Here is an 18801-nt window from a genome sequence, read left to right as displayed (position 1 = left end):
TAGTATCAGAAAGGGCAAAATTGTTGTAAATGTACTACAGGGAACAAATACTCAAACAAAGGATGAGAATATGTTCCCTAATGTCTTTCCCATGATTGCAAAATGTGCTTTTAAGTAAATTGGTTTTCTAATACATTTGTGTATCAGATTATATGGTATATTATTTAAGACATAAGGTTTTAAAATACATAATACTGTAAAATCTTTTACACTTATATATGAATAAAGAGTTTGTAATGTAAAACAAAATTATTAAATTATACTATATATACATAACTTTATCTATTAATTAAAGTATTAAATTTGCAGAACATTTTTATTGGCACATAGATAATAGACTGTACTAGTTTTATTTTCTTGTGCTTTTAATATAGTACAAATTAAAAATCACATACTGTAGATTTAAGCTAAGGCAATGGCCTGGTAACCGGCAGACAGTATAAATTTGAAATCTAAAAATACATTCAGAATTTAAGCTTCATTTTCATGTAGTTCTAGACCATTATAAATCATAATTTATTATTTTCAAAATTTGATAAATATTTAGCTCAATAGTGTAAATAATATAAATACTAGTATGATAGAAGAACTTATCTGAATATTCTTACCAGCAAAATATGGAGATTTGCCACAATGCCAGCTAAGTTAGTTTTGCAGTCACTGATAAATTGGGTTGCCATAGCAAGCCCATAGTCACTGAGTTTCTAAGCAACCTGAAACTCCACAGACTGCAGATAGTTAGGAGTCCACTGATCTTTCATCATCCCTTAAGGAAAAATATAAAAATTTATAGTACCAAACTCAATAGCAGATCCCCTGATTACCCAGGAGAGCAGTGATCTCCATGAAATACCCCTCTGTATTGATACTCATTTAATTTATTGAATAATAATATTTGTCCTAGGGAATTATTGGATTATTCACAGTGCTAAGTGGATGAAATTAGTTACAGAAAATGGTCAGTGCCTGGTGTGTACTGGGCAGACAAATATTTGTTGAATCAATGAACAAAATGCGATATATCATCCAACTCTTTAGAGACAGTCATTTACATAATACTAGCCTTCATAAATTCCTTGCCTTTTAATATAAACACGTATCTGTTTAGTAGCATTACTGTATAGCACATCACTTCAATTTCTTTGTTTCTAATTATTGTAGCACAGGTAATGTGGGTAATTGTAAATCAGTAATTCCTTGAGATCTTCTGTTGAAATATTTAATCGTAGCTTGCCTATAATACTGAATACTTGAGTCACAATACTAGCCATCCAGATGACAAATAGAATTGCATAGATCTGAAGTACAAGCAAGGTTATGATTTTTTGAATGAGCATGCAGTAGCATTTCCTGTGTCTGTCTATAAACACCGTCTTCAGTCCCTTATCTTCACACAATGCCCACTGTGGCAAACCATGACCTCTTGTACTCTCTTTCAATACCTCAGACTCAGTTTCCAACTGTTTTAGATAATCACAACAAAGTTAAGGCATATAATTTGTTTCTATAGAACAATGCATGACAAGACAAGTCCAAATAAAATGTAACCAATAGAAATAATCATGTGTGACCAGCAAAACAATTACACCTGTAATCTGTAAAATTTTAGCTAGTTCCAGTACCCACCCCCCCCCATTTTTCTATATTTCACAGTATCATTCTGTGTAGCTAATTCTTACCATGGAAAACATGTCAGAAATGGTTTGCAAATTGAAAACTGTCTTTAATGGTTACTTTTTTAAAACACTCCTTCATATATCCTATTGGCTGTTGTATCAAAGATTCACTAGCCCAAACCAATCCAATACAAGGACTAAATTGTCTAACCTGAAAGTAAAATAAATTTTCAAAATCACCTCTCAAACAAGTCCCAGTAGTCACTGTTGACCACTGTAACCATGCCAGGAATGCCAGCAGCAAAGACTGCTTGTGACCTCTCCTTGTCACTATTAAACATCAAAAGCAGGGGAGGATTCTGCTTGCTCCAACATTGACAAGTCAACCACTCTGTCTTACAATATAAGATAATCTAAATGTTTATAATCATATTCATTATAATACATCTTTGGCTAAAAAATGACTATAACTTAACAGTCTTCCTAGGATATACTAGGAAGTATATCCTAGTATTATTGTGTTTTTGGTAGAGACAGGAGACAGGGTTTTGCCAGGTTTTCCAGGCTGGTCTCGAACTCCTGGCCTCAAAGTGCTGTGATTACCATGCCTGGTAGCATATACGTATTCCTAAGGGTAAAAGATAGCTGCACACGAATTTGCCCCATTAAGATATTCCTCCACTGTTGTATGCATATAAGCATATGTGTGTTGGAGCGCTTACATTATTTCAAATATTTTTGAATGCCCTCTTACCACTTATTAACATAATAATTACTGAGAACTCATAGTAAAAGTCATTTGACCCACTCCCTCTACTTTCTTTTAGATACAACTTCTTATCTAAAAGTTAGAAACAGGCTGCCTAAATGCCTACAATACCATAAATTCTACTCCCTGATAGAAGAGAGAGAAATGCAAATATCTATTAAACTGAACAAGAACAAAGCAAAAGTCGATCAAAGTAGGAAATTTTAAGTATTGCAAGCAAAGTGTGAAATCTTACATATTTAGATTAAGTAACTTTACTGTGATTACACAGGCATAATTACCGTTAGAAGTCCGACGAAAGAGTGCAAGGCCAGAAATGTTAATGCACTTTCAAAATGCTAGTTGGGAAGACCAGGGAATTAACACCGAAGACTCTGGTTGTGTTTGCCCCAAGTGCTGGGTCAAATCACTGCTGTATATCAGTCAGTCCCACCTCCTAGTGTCCAAGAATGGCTGTGGAATTTTGATTGACACTCCTGTGAGACAGTGGTATTCCTAAACCAAAGTAAATCCTGCAACCAGTGTTTGTTAACCTCTCCAACTTTGAAAATCAGCGCTCTTTACCCTGGTTCTTTCCTTTAAAAAAAGAAACAATTATTCTGTGACATCTAAAAGCACACAGAAGCAGTCCCCTCTCCAGGGATATTCCTTCTTTCTCATAGCAATTCCCTTGATTCATTCCATCCTGTGTCTTTGTTAGAGGACTTTACAGTCCTCCTAGGAACCACATAACAACATGTATACTGGTCTGGGAGAAGAAACAAAGCATCAGTAAATATTCCAGTTTGTGGAAAGCTGGAGATGAGGGCAACCTTGGATAGGGCCCTGCCAGACTAACAAGTTCAGGCTTATAATAGCTGTTTTTTTGCAATATGAAAGAATTAAGCAATATTTGATGGGTACAATGTTATATATGCAACACAAATCAAATAAAACAAAAGTAAATGCACCCCCAAAATAAGTATTAATTACAGTGTATGCTAAATGAGACCAGAAATCTGGCTTTTTCCCAGAACACTTAAGGCAATCATTCTCTGAGAATATTGATGACGTACATCCTCATACACTCACATACTGAATTAATATTTATCACATGGTCACTGTGTGCTCAGAACTCTGCCACAAAGTGGAAGAAAACGTGCCCCTACTGTGAGGATTTCTATAATGTACTTCAAATACTTTGATACATATTATTGTGTATATATGAGTTTGGTACTTTTAGTCTGCTTTCATGAAGTGGACAGTTACCCTGGTTGAGAACATTCAGTCTAGAGCTGGTCCTTAGCCTTTAATAGAAGTCCAAAATTTAGTTAATTTTTATCTCTTTAGAACAGAAGATTGGCATAATAAATACTAACAGTGAGATTTTCAATAGAGAAATTAACGGTATCAGAGATTTATGAACTGGCTAGAATTATTACTAGTTAAGTCTCTACTTTTACATAACAGAGTAAAAAAAAAATCTACCAAGGACTGTTATCTAAAGTTTAGGTCAGAAATTGCCTGTTGTCTAGCTATAGATTTTAGAGCATTCTTGGTTATTGAAGTTACCAGTATTTACCAAGACAACCAATAGTGCTGTCTGTCTAAATTGGCCTAGGTAATTAAGCGTTGCTAGGTAATTTCAAGGAGTTCACATTCTAGAGATGCAGCTTATACACAGAGGACAATTCTTTATGTAAATGCATGGGTAGAAGACCACAAAGTCTCCAGGACTAATAGGAAATGCACATTTGTTCAGATATAAATAACTGTGACTCACAGTTTAAGGAACTTTCCCCTACTTCTGTGTAGAATACATTTCTTGTCTTTCCTTTCTTATTTTCTCACTGTAGATATCTAGATATCTAGTCCTGATCATTTAACAAATGAGGGTTCAGAGACCCCCAGAGTTACAAACACTTTTTCTAAATCATCCTAATGATTATTTTAAAATGTAACTAGAATATTGTTTTGTTTCATTCCTTTTCTATTTCCACTTGTTATCTCTTTTTAACATCTTTCTCCAAGTTTTGCTGTAATGTTTGATACGGTAATTGCTTTAATTTTTGGTGTATGCCATTATTCTTCTTTGTTCTCCTTCAGCAATGCTAGTGATGTAGGATTTTTCTTCTTGGTCACTTTGCAAGCCGGGGACCCTCTGCCAGCCATGCCCCACCTGGGCCTCTCTTGGCCACACTGGCATGTCTCAGCTTATACCAACATTCATCATTTCCTGAGCTCTTGTCTCATGCCCAAGAAGAATGAGGATATGGTGAATATTGGACGGTGAGGAGGACAGAGAATAATTTTATTGAGTGATGTAACAGGTTTCAGCAGAGAGGAGATGCAAGGGTGGTCCCCTACCTGAAGGTGGGAAAGTCCCCATGTGACTGGGTCTGGGGCCTTTTATGGACTCAGAATGGGGAGTGTGTGCTGATTGTGAAAAAGATTAAAGCAAAGACACCACTCAAAGGTGGGCATGACAGTGTAGTAAAACCAGTTTGGAAAGGGAAGGTATACGTAAAATAGGTGAAGGGTGGGGATCCATCAGAGGAAAGCACGCCAAACAGGAAGAAAAGTTCTCAATCCAGTCTGAGGATTTAACCTGTAGTGTGGCTTTCAGACTTTAAACTGTCTTCAGCTGGAGGTGGGATTTCAACGGGGACCTGCTGCTATCTGCCTAGGCATTTGGCTGTCTCTTGCCACTCTCACTAGTTAACTTAATATTAAGCTCCTGGATAACTGGAATAATGTATACCTCTTTTTCATTTCCATACACTGTTACTAGTGCCCTGTTACTAGTATTAAGTTAATTTTTAAAATTATTTTGATTCTCTAGTGTTCTTTGGATTTTTTTAAATGACCTTTAAATTATTTAAATTATGAAACATAATACCTTATTTTTGTTCTAATACATTTATTTATTTCTTCCCTCACATGTGAGACAACTTGAAAAATTCTATCAAAGGATATGGAAGGGGACAAATATTTATTCACCTATTACCATGAGTCAGCTATCATGTTAAAGGCTTCCATGTACTATTTGTCCCAAAGCATTCTATCAACTACTGCTGTCACATGTTTACAGATGAGATAACACAAGAAAATGTTAGGAAAATTAGATCAATGTAAACATGCCCAGAATATGGGCATCCTCTGTAGATATTGGAAGTTTGGTTTCAGACTGCTATAATAAAGTAAATATCACAATAAACTGAGTCACACAAATTTTGTTTCCCACTGCATATAAAAGTATGGTAACCCTATACTGTAGTCTATTAAGTGTGCCATACCATTAAAAAATGTACATCCTTTAATTTTAAAATACCTTATTGCTAAAAAAAAATACTAACAATTATAATAATCTTTTTGCTGGTAGAGAATCTTGCCTGGATATTGATGGCTACTGACTGATCCAGGTGGCGGTTGCTGAAGGTCAGGGTTGTGGCAATTTCTTAAAATGAGAGAGTAAAGTTTGCTGCATCACTTGGAAAAATCATTTGACTTTCCTATAGCATGCAATGCTGTTTTGATAGCATTATACCCAAAGTAGAACTTCTTTTAAAACTGGAACAATCCTCTCAAACCCTGCCACTGCTTCATCAACCAACTTTATGTAATATTCTATATTCTTTGTTGTCATGTGTGGTGTTATGATATATATTGTTTTTTTTAATTTTTAAATTTTTTAATTTTTTTTATTTTTTATTATACTTTAAGTTCTAGGGTACATGTGCATAACGTGCAGGTTTGTTACATATGTATATTTGTGCCATGTTGGTGTGCTGCACCCATTAACTCATCAGCACCCATCAACTCGTCATTTACATCAGGTATAACCCCCAGTGCAATCCCTCCCCCCTCCCCCCTCCCCATGATAGGCCCCGGTGTGTGATGTTNCAATCCCTCCCTCCTCCCCCCTCCCCATGATAGGCCCCGGTGTGTGATGTTCCCCTTCCCGAGTCCAAGTGATCTCATTGTTCAGTTCCCACCTATGAGTGAGAACATGCGGTGTTTGGTTTTCTGTTCTTGCGATAGTTTGCTGAGAATGATGGTTTCCAGCTGCATCCATGTCCCTACGAGGGACTCAAACTCATCCTTTTTTATGGCTGCATAGTATTCCATGGTGTATATATTGGTTTTTGTCTACCTTTTCTGGTACGTAATTCCCATAGCCCTAGATACAGACTTTTTGTTATCATGTATATCAGGCCTTAGAAAGCAGAATCTCCCTCCAGTCCTCCTTTCACTTGCCCCAAGGCAGGACGCTAATCTTTCCCCTCCCTTCTGATTGTTAGTCTCAAGACTCCCCAGAGAGGGTCCCACTCTATATACTGGGGGAAGGAATGCTGAAGTCAGGAAGCTTCCATAAAAACTCAAGAGGACTGGGTTTGGTGAGCTTCTGAATAGCTAAATGCTTGAAGGTTCCTAGAGGGTGGGGGGTGGCATGCCAGGAAGGGCATGAAAGCTCTGCACACCTTCCCCCATACGTTGCCCCATCCATCTCTTCATTTGTAAGCTCCACACACCTTCCCCCATACCTTGCCCCATCCATCTCTTCATTTGTATCCTTTATAATAAACCGGTAAACATAAATAAGTGTTTCCCTGACTTCTGTGAGCTGCTTCAAGCAAATTAATCAAACCCAAAGAGAGGGTAATGAGAACCCCAATTTGAAGCTGGTTGGTATTCCTGGAGGCTTAGACTTGTGACTAGTGTAGAAAGAAGGGTGCAGTCTTGGGGACGAAGCTCCCAACCTGTAGGATCTAACTATTTCCATGTAGGTAGTACCGGAACTGAGTTGCAGGACATCCAACTAGTGTTCGCTGCTTGGTGTGTGTGGAAAACCTCCACACTTTGTTGTCATGGAACTCTGCTTTTGTGATGATTGCTGTGGCATGAGGCAGAGGAAAAACATGGTTTAGAGAGTTTTTCCCTACACATCATGTCAACAGTGTTCATAGCATCTTCACCAGGAGATTTCATTTAAAAAAAACAAAAAAACAAACAAACAAAAAAAACCAAAAACAAAACATTTTCTTTGCTCAATTAAAAAAGTAATTTCTCCTTCACTGAAGTTGTATCATGAGATTACACCAATGCAGTTACATCTTCAGGCTTCACTTCTAATTCTAGTTTTCTTGCTATTTTCACCACATCTATAGTTGTTTCCTTCTCTGAAGTCTTGTAACCCTCAGTCATCCGTGATGGTTGCAATCAACCTTTTCCAAACTCCTATTGATGTTGATATTTCAACCTTTCCTATGAATCACAAATATTATCAATGGCATCTGGAATGGTGAATTACTTTCAGTTGGTTTTCAATTTGCTTTGTCCAGATCCATCATATGAATTACTATCCATGGAAATTATAGCTTTGTTTGTTTGTTTGTTTGTTTCCATTTTGAGCCAGAGTCTCACTCTATCACCCAGGCTGGAGTGCAGTGGTGCAAAATTGGCTTACTGCAACCTCTGCCTCCTGAGTTCAAGCGATTCTCCTGCCTCAGCCTCTTGAGTAGCTGGGACTACAGGTGTGTACCACCATGCCCAGCTAATTTTTGTGTTTTTAGTAGAGACAGAGTTTCACAGTATTGGCCAGGCTAGTCTTAAACTCCTGACCTCAAGTGACTGCCATCCTCCTAGTTCTTAAGTAATAACTCTTGAAAGTCAAATGACTCTGATCTCTGGGCTACAAAACGGATCTTGTGTTAGCAATGAAAACAACATTAATCTCGTTGAACATACCCATCAAAGCTCTCAGATGACCAGCTGCATTGTTAATCATCAGTTGTATTTTGAAATAAATCATTTTATTCTGAGCAGTAGGTCTCAACAGTGGGCTTAAATTATTCAGTAAACTATGCTATAAACAGATGTGCCAGCATCCAGCCTTTGTTGTTCCATTTATAGAGCTCAAGCAGAGTAGACTTAGAGTCATTCTGAAGGGCCCTAAGATTTTTATAAGGGTTGTAAGCATTGATTTCAACTTAAAGTCACCAGCTGCATTAGCCCCTAACTAGAGAGTTAGCCTGTCCTTTGAAGGTTTGAAACCAGGCATTGACTTTTCCTCTCCAGCTATGGAAGTCCGAAATGGCACCTTTTTCCAATGGAAGGCTGTTTTGTCTACATTGAAAATCTGTTGTTTAGTGTAACCACCTTCACTAATGATCTTAGCCAGATCTTCCAGATAACTTGCTGCAGCTTCTTCACTTGATGTTTTATCTTGTACTTTTATGTTATGGAGATAGCTTCTTTCCTTAAACCTCATGAACCAACCTCTGTGAGTTTCACACTTTTCTTCTGCAGCTTCCTCACCTTTTTTACTTTCATAGAATGAAAGTGAGTAAAGACCTTCCTCTGGATTGGGCTCTGTCTTACAGGAATATTGTAGGTGGTTTAATCCACCCAGACCCCTCAAACTTTCTCTATATCAGCAATAAGGCAGTTTTACTTTCTTATCATTTGTGTGTTCACTGGGATAGCACTTTTAATTTCTTTCAAGAACTTTTTCTTTGCATTTGCAACTTAGCTAACTGTTTGGTATCAGAGGCCTAGTTTTCAACCTATCTTAGCTTTCAATATGCCTTCCTCACTAAGTTTAATTATTTCTAGTTTTTTATTTAAAATAAGAGATATGTGACACTTCCTTTCACTTGAACATTAGAGGCCATTGTAGGGTTACAAATTGACCTAGTTTCAATCTGGTCATGTCTCAGGGACTAGGGTGGCTCCAGGAGAGGTAATGAGAAAGGGGAACAGTGTAGCAGTCAGAACACATACAATATTATGTTTGCTGTCTTACATGGTACAGTTTGTGGTGTCCCAAAACAATAGTAACATAAAAAATTACTGATGACAAATCACCATAACAGATATAATATCAAAAAAGTTTGAAATACTGCAGAAATGACCAAAATGTGACACACAGACATGAACTGAGCTCACGCTGTTGAAAAAAATGACACCAATAGACTTGCTCAAAGCAAGGTTTCCATAAACCTTCAATTTGTAAAATAGTAATAACTGCAAAGCACAACAAAATGAGGTATGCCCGTAGTATGCAGTAGGTGACCTTGAGGTTATGCATCCAGTTGGCTGGTGATATCAAAGATTAGTAGGAAAACATAAGGATATGATATAGTTTGAATAGCTGCCCCTTCTGAACCCTTGTTGAAACTTGATCCCCAGTGTTAGAGGTGCAGCCAAATGGGAGGTCTCTGGGTCATGGGAATGGATCCCTCATGAATGGCTTGGTGATATCCTCCTGGTAATGAATGAGTCCTTACTCTATTATTAAATAGTTCCCATGGGATCTGATAGTTAAAAAGAGTCTGGCACCTTCCTTCCCTCTCTCTGCGTGTAATACCTGCTCTCCTTCCCATGCTGTCATGGGTGGAAGCTTCCTGAAGCTGCTATCAGAAGCAGATGCTGGTGCCATGTTTCTTGTACAGCCTGCAGAACCATGAGTTACAAATAAACCTCTTTTCTTTAAAAATTACCCAGCCTCAAGTATTTCCTTATAGGAACATAAAACAGACTAAGACAGAATGCATGGGAAAGTACAGGCATTTTCTGGTTCATGTCTAAATCCTTGCCTTTTGTCAATATAAATCTCTCAACAGATGCATTTATCTATACAACTTTGACGTTTTAAAATTATTTTTATTTCCATATACAGATTTCAGTTAAAACATTTATTCACATAGTCATTTATTTTAATAATTATTCTTGAAACCAGATATTTCTGGGTCCAGAGAATTTAAAACTAAATAAAATCAATAACACCCTAGCTTAATGATAATAAGCTTACACTGAAATTTAGAAAATTATAAACTAGCACAATAGGTACTATCATGGAAAGTTTATAGCACAACCTACAAAGGGAGAAGGTTTTAGGAGAGATGGCAAGCTCCATAAAGAAAATGATATTCCAGGTTCTTTCTCAAACAAGAGTCAGAGATCAGTTACCATCTATTGGTCAATGCAGAGGAGGGATAAAAGCAGAGGATATTTCCCCATCCATAGAAAGATTTGGCAATTTTTACCAGAGGCCAGGGACTTTGAGAATGAAAACATAAAAAAGATGTCGTGGTAACTTCAAAATAAGTAAGTCATTTCAAATTAATAGAGCATCTGCTGTGTTGAGGCATTATTAGGGAAAAGGTGTAATTTTCATCTTACAATTCAAAAGCAATTAGTTTTAAAATGCTAAAAGTTCTATGTTGATTTATATGAAGAAGCACTAATAGAGACTAAAAATTCTGCTTCAGAGCACAAAAATTGTACATAATGCTATAAAGTGAAGAACTTACTGGATGCATTTTATAACCATCTTTATTATTTGGTAACTTTAGAGCTGACTTATTATAAAATATATCCAAGTTTACTTTGAAAATAATGAATGCAAAGTTAAAAGTATATATATAAGTTTGAAAGCATTTTAATGATTTTTAAATCTAAAACTATTCAAGCTTAAAATATTAGGAAGTATTTATGGCAGTTATGAATTTCTTTGCTCTTTTGTTATGTAAACATTGCAAAGACTTTTAGTATATTCAGTGCCTCTTACTATGGATAAATGCATATCATCTTACTGTGAATGTTAAGGGTAAGAAAAATCAAACACTTATATTGAGGCCTGAGACCATGAGAAACCCAAGATTGTGTAAATAACAATTCACAATAAAATATAAAGTAATACATTCTTAAAGGAATTAAATACAGAATAGTTTTTTCCATTTGAAAGCAAAGATGAAAATATTTTAAATAAAATTTTCTTTTTCACCCTAAAACATTCTTTTACACTAGTGGCTAATGCTGAGAGTGTTTACTGCAGAGCAGACAGTGCTTACCACAAACCATATCCTATTCTGAAAACACAGGACCATCTAAATTGATCTTCAGAATACTCTTTAAGTGTCACTATTTTCACAGTATTACAAATGGCAAAAATGATGCTCTGTGAGGTTAGCTAAATTGCTTAAGGTCAAACAGTGCTGAGCTAAGAGTTAAATGCTGGCTGCTGCATTCAGACCCTAAATGCAGGGTCTAAATATACATATCACACTGTAATCTATTACTATTCATATGAAACAATGTAAAAAAACCAAAGCATTTATGAAATTTCTAAAAATTTTAACAATATTCATGAAAGAATATGTATTATGCATGACAGAAAATGGTAATAATCTTTACATAAACAATAAAATTCTGTCCTAAACTAAGTAATTTTTGCAATGAATTTAGGTGTGACCAACTTTTGGTACTTCAATGTCTTACCAGTTTCACCTCTCTAATGACAACGCCCTAGAAGACCGTAGCACAGATATAATTGAAAAGAGTATCATAGCCAAGTGAGAAACAAACTTCAGCATCCAATGTATATTTGAAGAGTTTGTTTTTCTCACAGCAATGTTTTTTCTTTTTTTTTGCGTGGAGTCTCGCTCTGTTGCTCAGACTGGAGTGCACCAGCACGATCTCTGCTTACTGGAACCTTTGCTTTATGGGTTTAAGCAATTCTCTTACCTCAGTCTCCCAAGTAGCTGGGACTACAGGCATCTGCCACCACGCCAGCTATTTTTTTTTTTTTTAAATTAGAGATGGGGTTTTGCCATGTTGGATAGTCTGGTTTCGAACTCCTAACCTCAGACGATCCACCTACCTCAGCCTCCCAAAGTGCTGGGATTATAGGTGTGAGCCACCGTGCTTGGCCCTTCACAGCAATTTTACTTTTTAAAAATTATTTGGAGGATACATATATTTTATTTTTAATTTTTTTTTTAACTTTTAAGTTCAGGGGTACACATGCAGGTATGTTACATAGGCAAACTGTGTCATGGAGGTTTGTTGTACAGATTATTTCGTCACCCAGGTATTAAGCCTAGTATGCATTAGTGATTTTTCCTGATTCTCTCCCTCCACTGTCCACCCTCTGAAAGGCCCCACTGTGTGTTGTTCCCCTGTGTGTGAGGATACATATATTTTAATTTTCAAAAATTGAACTCATGTAAATTAGAATAGGACCTACTGTGACAGAAGTTACTTCCACTCTTTCCACCTCATCTCTCCTCACTGAGCTCTGATTTCGCATTAGATATTTCATGTCTATGTGATGATGAAACCTCTCCTAAGCTACAGAGGTTGAATACTGATTGGTCTAAGCCACAATTCTCCTTGATAATGAGATGTATACCAAGTATCTAACAACATGCTGACACTGAGGCATAAAAACAAGTCAGCTACAGAGCTGCAGAGAGCGTTTTCTGTTTTAAAAGACTGAAAGAAGACAGAAATTTGTTTCTTACTGCTGTTAGGCATTGTTATAGAAAGACATGATCCTTCCAATTACTGTAGTCACTTTGTACTTGTAAGATAACAGTAAGAAAAACCAACCTAAAGCCCTAGGAATTAATTAATATCAGTGAGCCTAAGGATGATTCCAAGCTGGTTAATTCAGTCTATTGACTCCTTATGACATGAACAACAAAAAAAGTCCCTCCAAAACTGCTTTTTTTGGATTGTTTTGTTACTTGCAGGCAAAATCATCCCAACTGGTCACAACTGTAGACTTCAGAAAATGCTTGAGATTTATTTTCATAGTATTTGTCAAATAATAAATATTAGAAAATAATTATCAGCTTCCAAAATGCTAACTTTTCTCTAGAGTAATCACTTTAAAATATTGGACTGTCATACCATCTTGATAACACAATTATTTGCTCAAACTGCATATGTGTGTGTGCGCACGCATACACACAAACACACACACACACGGTCCCCAACTTACAATGATTCAACTTATAATCTTCTAACTTCACAATGATGCAAAAGCAATACACATTCAGTAGAAACCATAATTCAATACTAGATTTAATAAATTCCATGATATATTCAACATTTTATTCTAAAATATGCTCTTAGATGATTTTGCCAAAACGTAGGCTAATGTTAAGTGTTCTGAGCACATTTAAGATAGGCTAGTCTGATCTATGGTATTCAATAGGTTAGATGTATTAAATGCAATTTTACAATGATATTTTCATATTTTTAAGTTTAGTAGATTTATTGGGATAGTACCCTACAATAAGTCAAGGAGTATCTATAGAATCAACTCTAAAGAACAAAGAAATACCATAAGATTTCCTATTGCTTAGAAAGATAGAGTTCTTTAAAGGAAGAAAATGATATCTGTTAAGTCTTTAAAAACAAATCAAAATTAAATCAAAATTCAAAATTAAGTCCAAGCTTCTATCCTTCCTAAAAACAGAATTATCCTGACAAAGGAAAAGTGAAATATAAAATTAATCAATCTGAACCAAAGAAAAGCTATCATGGAAACCAAGAAAAAGTCTTCCATTTGTTTTGGTCAGACTACTAGAGAAAACTCCAAGAGTTTTCATGAAGCTTGCCACCTTAGAATTTTTTGGGAGAAATTATGAAGAGTAAAGAAATAATACGATCCCAAGCTGTGAGTTAAGAGAAAGGAAACGTGCTAAAGAACTAACTTGTTCATTCAAACACGAACTGACCTTTCATCATACTCCAGACTTTGAGCATGACACTGGCATACAAAAATGAATAAAATATGGTCTTGAACAGATTGTGATTTTGTTGATAGGAGATAGATTGTAAAATAACAGAAGGGCTTCAATGGATGAATAGATATTTTCTAGTCACAGAAGATGGAAAAAGGACAATGGAAGCAGAAAGAACAGCATGCATAAATTCAGAGGCAAAAAGGAAGTGATATGCTTGCAAAAGTACAAAAACTGTTTTCAGGGAAGTGGCAAAACGTGAGGAAGATGGGTGGATACCAGACCTTGAAGCCCCCTGCATGATATTCTAAGGAGCTTGAACTTTATTCTGTAAGTGGAATAGAACAATTAAGTAATTATAAGTTGAGGGAGTGACAGGATACGAGTTTGTACTTTTAAAAGGTCACATGAAAAGCAATAAATTGGGTTGAGAAATTCAGTTAGATGACTAATGAATGAATGCTGGAAACACACAAGACCCTGAACTAAACTTGTATTCAGCCTAATGAAGGGAATGTGATCTCATTCTAGGCAAAGTTTGGATTAACGGGGAACGTGCTTACAATTTATAGTGGCAGCCATGGCAAAGAGGGCTGTAAAATTGAAAAGCAAGCCCTAAGAGTCATTATCACAAGTAGGAGAAATACTTTTGGTTAGCTTTCATCTTGACGGCATTCTGGAACGTAACAGCAGGGGTAGATAGAAGAGAAGTAATGAAAATTGGATATATCCCTACGCAAGCAGAGGGGAAAAAAACACTAAAGGTCAAAGGAACAAAGAACTTAGCATTTCTTTTATATTGGCATTAGTTGGAGTGACAAATCCAGTATAAAAAGCTAACGAGTAGCAGAGCAAATAACAAGGGCACCCACAGTTTTCAACTGATATCAGGAAATATTTAATTTCGCAATTTCTCACTTCACATTATAAACTGGTGTATTGGAATTGGGGTCAAGAATGCAGATTTGGTTTCCAAGGAAGGGCAGAATCAGGGAAGTACTTCAGTGTCATGGTGGGGAATTTGAGGGAAAGATGGAGCTGCGAAGCAGCAGCAGCAAAGATTAAGACACAGAGGGCTCCCCTGCAAAAAAACCATAGGCTGATGAACAAGAGACATTGATAATTTCATTTTTATTCTGGAGTCAGGAACTAGACTTAAGTAAAGAAGAACCTAATCAGGAAGAAGGAATGAATAAACTAATTGTATGAACCTGCTTTTTAGTGAACATATGTATAGATTCTCTTGTTGGCCACTGGGTGTATAAAATGTAAATACATTATGATGGTCTAAAAATGTAGGACAAAGAGTGAAAGAGAGCCTGTCTAAACCCAGTGGAAAACAAGGAGGCTCTCCAAGAAATAATCTGGGTAGTTTTGCAATTAAAACAATCACCATTTTTTCTCCACAACACGGATGTGCTCTGCAGAAACAAGGATTCGATATAAACAAAAAAGAGAATGATGCCCATTTTATTCTGGTATAATTTATATAAGTAGTTTAAAAATATCTGTGATGTGTTAAGAGTTTGTGGAAAAACATCAAGTATAGGAATATTTCTAGTAAGAAAGCTGATTGGCATTAATGCTCTTTTATTTTCATTTCAAATAGATAACTGCAGCTAAACCGGGCATACAAAATATCTCTTTGACTTTCAGAAAAATAATAAATGTTTATCTGTAACAACTTTTCAGACAGTAATATTACAGAGTATAGACATCCAAAAGCATATTAGCTAATTATATGCATTTGGTTCTGCATAAAATAGATACCAAAAGTACTATCTTAACTTCCCAAGTAACTAGTAGATATTTTATATTTATTGATAGTATTTACCTTTTATTAATGTTAACAAGGAGTCAACTCGGTTATCAGGGTCCTACTCTAATTTAACTTTTGAACTATTCAAATTTAAGAATCAAAAGTGCTGACTAGACTTAAATAAACCCCCTCTCTTAGGCCCATGACAAGCATCTCTCATCTATAAAAGATTCATGCCTCTTTGTCTCATTAAAAGTTAAAATTTTAACTGGGATTTTACTTCTTAACTAGTTTCCTGTTCAGTAAATTATTTCTGGCTCACATAAAACAGAGCTACATGTTTTATTCCAAAATAGGAAAGATGAAGCAGGATCTTGTGAAAGGATAGACCTTAAGGAGGAAGTGAAAAATGACATCTTTCTTGGTTTAGATGATATCTTCAAGAGTAACTGAAGGAACAAACTCTGTAAAATAGAATCGAAGTAGCTTATTAACAAGATACTATGATAAATACAGCAGAGGTTAAAACACACTATTTCTCTTGTATTGCCTTCATCATATTTTAAGACCGACCCCCACCTCCCTGCAAAAAAAAGAATAGAGAAACTTAATTTTACATATGGCACTGAAACTTTGAATTTATCATGCAGCTCATGTTTAAAACACATATATGTATAATGTAAATAAAGTAGTACACATATGAATATAACAAATGTTTTAACTATTACATTACCATAAAGAAAAGATGCTTTTTCTTTATGTGACTTATGGAATCAAGTTAATTTATAGCCTTATCTCTCCTCGTCTCTCTACCACTACTTCCTGTACAGATTCATGAGAAGTTACAAAGTAGATTATTACCATGGGATATTTGTCAATATTTCTATTCATTTTCAATCCATATACTACCTAAACATATGGAATATTATTCAATCACAGACTTGAATCACTTACTAGATTTTTTTTTTTATTTAAGCAAAGCTTATGATGAAAGTCTGAATTCTTAAAAAAATGCTTAGTGGATGTAAAGTGTTCTCACCACAAAAATAATAGCTATGTGATATAACACACATGTTAAGTGGCTAGACTGAGTCCATTCCACAATGTTTATACATTTAAGACACAGTGAATACATACAATTATATCTGTCAATGTGGAAAATTAAAGAAATAAAAATGACAAAAGAAAGTCTATGGTTGTATAATAGAAAAAGTCAGATTATCTCTTCTATTTCAGGTGGCATCTGGAATATCTAAATAGAAAGTTGAGCATATGTATTTAACCACATTTATATGAATTCCACAGAGGTGCATATTTTCAGAAATACGTTTTAAGATAATTCCCAACTGCAGGATTCTACGATCTGATTAGCATGTTATTCATCTATATAGTAAGTAGAAAGATCCCTTAATTTCTTCATAAGAAGCTTTGAGTAATTAAAATTTCATTCTATTGTATTTTATATGTGCCCATGGCATATTTTTTTTCATTTATATAACAAATTAGTTTTATGGTATATGTGCAAAGAAAAGAATCAATTCCCCCAAACAATTTGTGCACAATTATCATTTTTATACACAGACTGATCTCTTGGTCTTTCAGGTTGCTAGCGTAACAGGAATGAGATTTTGTACTAAAGTACTCCATATATTGAGCATATATTATAGAGCTTAAGAAGGAAATTCAAAAGAATCTTATTTCAACAGTCAAAAGTAGTAGAAATTGGATTCTAAGTGTGCACATTTAATTACTGAAGTAGCAAAGAACTTTGTAATGTGAAGAGAAAATAGCCCATCATCCAGGAGCTGGCCTGGTATTATTAGTTAGGCCTTGCTGTTTCTGGACACAGGTCCAGCACTCACTGGTTGGCCTTGGTATTTGTTCTGCTGAACACAAACAATTCACAGAACATTTACTTTAGATAAAACCATTCTGTGATCATGATGAGTCAAGACAAAATGAGACCCTTTTATGTCTGAACCCAGAATGATTATGAACACTGTCCAAGCCGCAGATACTACACATTCCCTTCCCACTTACTATGAGTGACTCTTCTTCTTTATCAATTACAGCTTTAGCTTCAGTCTAGTCTTCCCTTGTCCTAAATAAGATTAAGGCAACCAATCATAAAATTATCCTGCCTCCTGACAACATCCAATTCAGAGCAAACCTCTATTTCCTTCAGTATCACCCCTCAACCCTCCCCAGTCAACCAACCAAAGTCCAAACTCTAGAATAGATTTTTCCTAACATGTTCTTACTGGGTCACTGTCAGTTCCCTATGGTACACTTCTCTCTCTTTGCAATGAGTAATGAACTTGTCTCACTACAGGTGTGTTCCTGTTGTTCTTTGGTTAAAGAAAGGACATTGGCAGTAATAAAGCACCTAAGAAACTTGGCTCCTAACTCCAGTGCTATCAGGAAGCTCTGATGTATATGCTAGCACCATCTCTCAGAATTTTCAAGATGACTAAAGAGAAACTCAAAGAAGAAAAATTAGAAGATGCTTGAGTGAGGAGAAACAGGAGAGATTATTATGGATGTGCAAAATGACATGGGACAACAATTTTGAGGTTAGAGCTTCTGTGTCATGCATAGGAGAAAGAAGCAGGCTGAGACAAGAAACGTGGCCAGGTCAGAATACAGGGGCAGAGCATCCACTGAAAGGCCATGAAACACCCAAGAGCTTTATTATAATTCTGTTCAAGGCAGGGCGCAGTGGCTCGTGCCTAAAATCCCAGTGGATTGCGGGGCCCAGTGGGGAGGACTGCTTGAGGCCATTAGTTTGAGACCAGCCTGGGCAACATAGAGAGACCCTGCCTCTACAAAAAGAAACAACCACAAAAATTAGCTGGGCATGGTGGTGTGTACCTGTAGTACCAGCTTCTTGGGAGGCTGATGGGGGTAAGATTACTTGAAGCCAGGAGTTTGAGATTACAATGAGCTATGACTGTGCCACTGCACTCCAGCCTGACTGACAGAGCTAGACCCTGTCTCTAAATAATAAAAAAATCTTGCCGGGTGCCATGGCTCAGGCCTGTAATCCCAGCACTTTAGGAGGCCGAGGCAGGTGGATCACGAGTTCAGGAGATAGAGACCAGCCTGGCTAACACGGTGAAACCCTGTCTCTACTAAAAATCC

At 36.2% G+C, this 18801-nt stretch overlaps 1 protein-coding gene and 1 long non-coding RNA gene across 14 annotated transcripts in view; one reads left to right on the top strand and one right to left on the bottom strand.

The window, feature by feature from the left end:
- Positions 1-18801, top strand: part of LOC108534869 (uncharacterized) — a 109324-nt gene that overhangs the window by 35969 nt on the left and 54554 nt on the right. For 5 of the 6 annotated variants that reach the window (XR_001887053.1, XR_001887051.1, XR_001887049.1 and 2 more), the window contains 2 exons: positions 16897-17050; positions 17993-18233. This is a non-coding gene — a long non-coding RNA (uncharacterized LOC108534869). Of the gene's footprint in view, positions 1-16896; positions 17051-17992; positions 18295-18801 lie in introns of all 6 variants that reach the window. The other variant, XR_001887050.1, reaches the window with a different exon arrangement.
- The window catches only part of CD36 (CD36 molecule (CD36 blood group)), an 80979-nt gene that overhangs the window by 53647 nt on the left and 8531 nt on the right, over positions 1-18801 (bottom strand). For 3 of the 8 annotated variants that reach the window (XM_017880426.1, XM_017880428.1, XM_017880430.1), the window contains exon 1: positions 2667-2791. The exons of 3 other annotated variants lie outside the window; for them this stretch is intronic. The gene's annotated coding sequence lies outside the window, so the exon portion shown is untranslated. Of the gene's footprint in view, positions 1-608; positions 767-2666; positions 2807-18801 lie in introns of those variants that run through there. 2 more of the 8 variants (XM_017880427.1, XM_017880422.1) reach the window with 2 other exon arrangements.

The sequence above is a fragment of the Rhinopithecus bieti genome, unplaced genomic scaffold (assembly GCF_001698545.2).
Source record: "Rhinopithecus bieti isolate Rb0 unplaced genomic scaffold, ASM169854v2 scaffold_11291, whole genome shotgun sequence".
Classification (NCBI taxonomy): Eukaryota; Metazoa; Chordata; class Mammalia; order Primates; family Cercopithecidae; genus Rhinopithecus; species Rhinopithecus bieti.
Note: the sequence above shows the minus strand (reverse complement) of the source record. Positions and strands in the feature narration are given on the sequence as shown.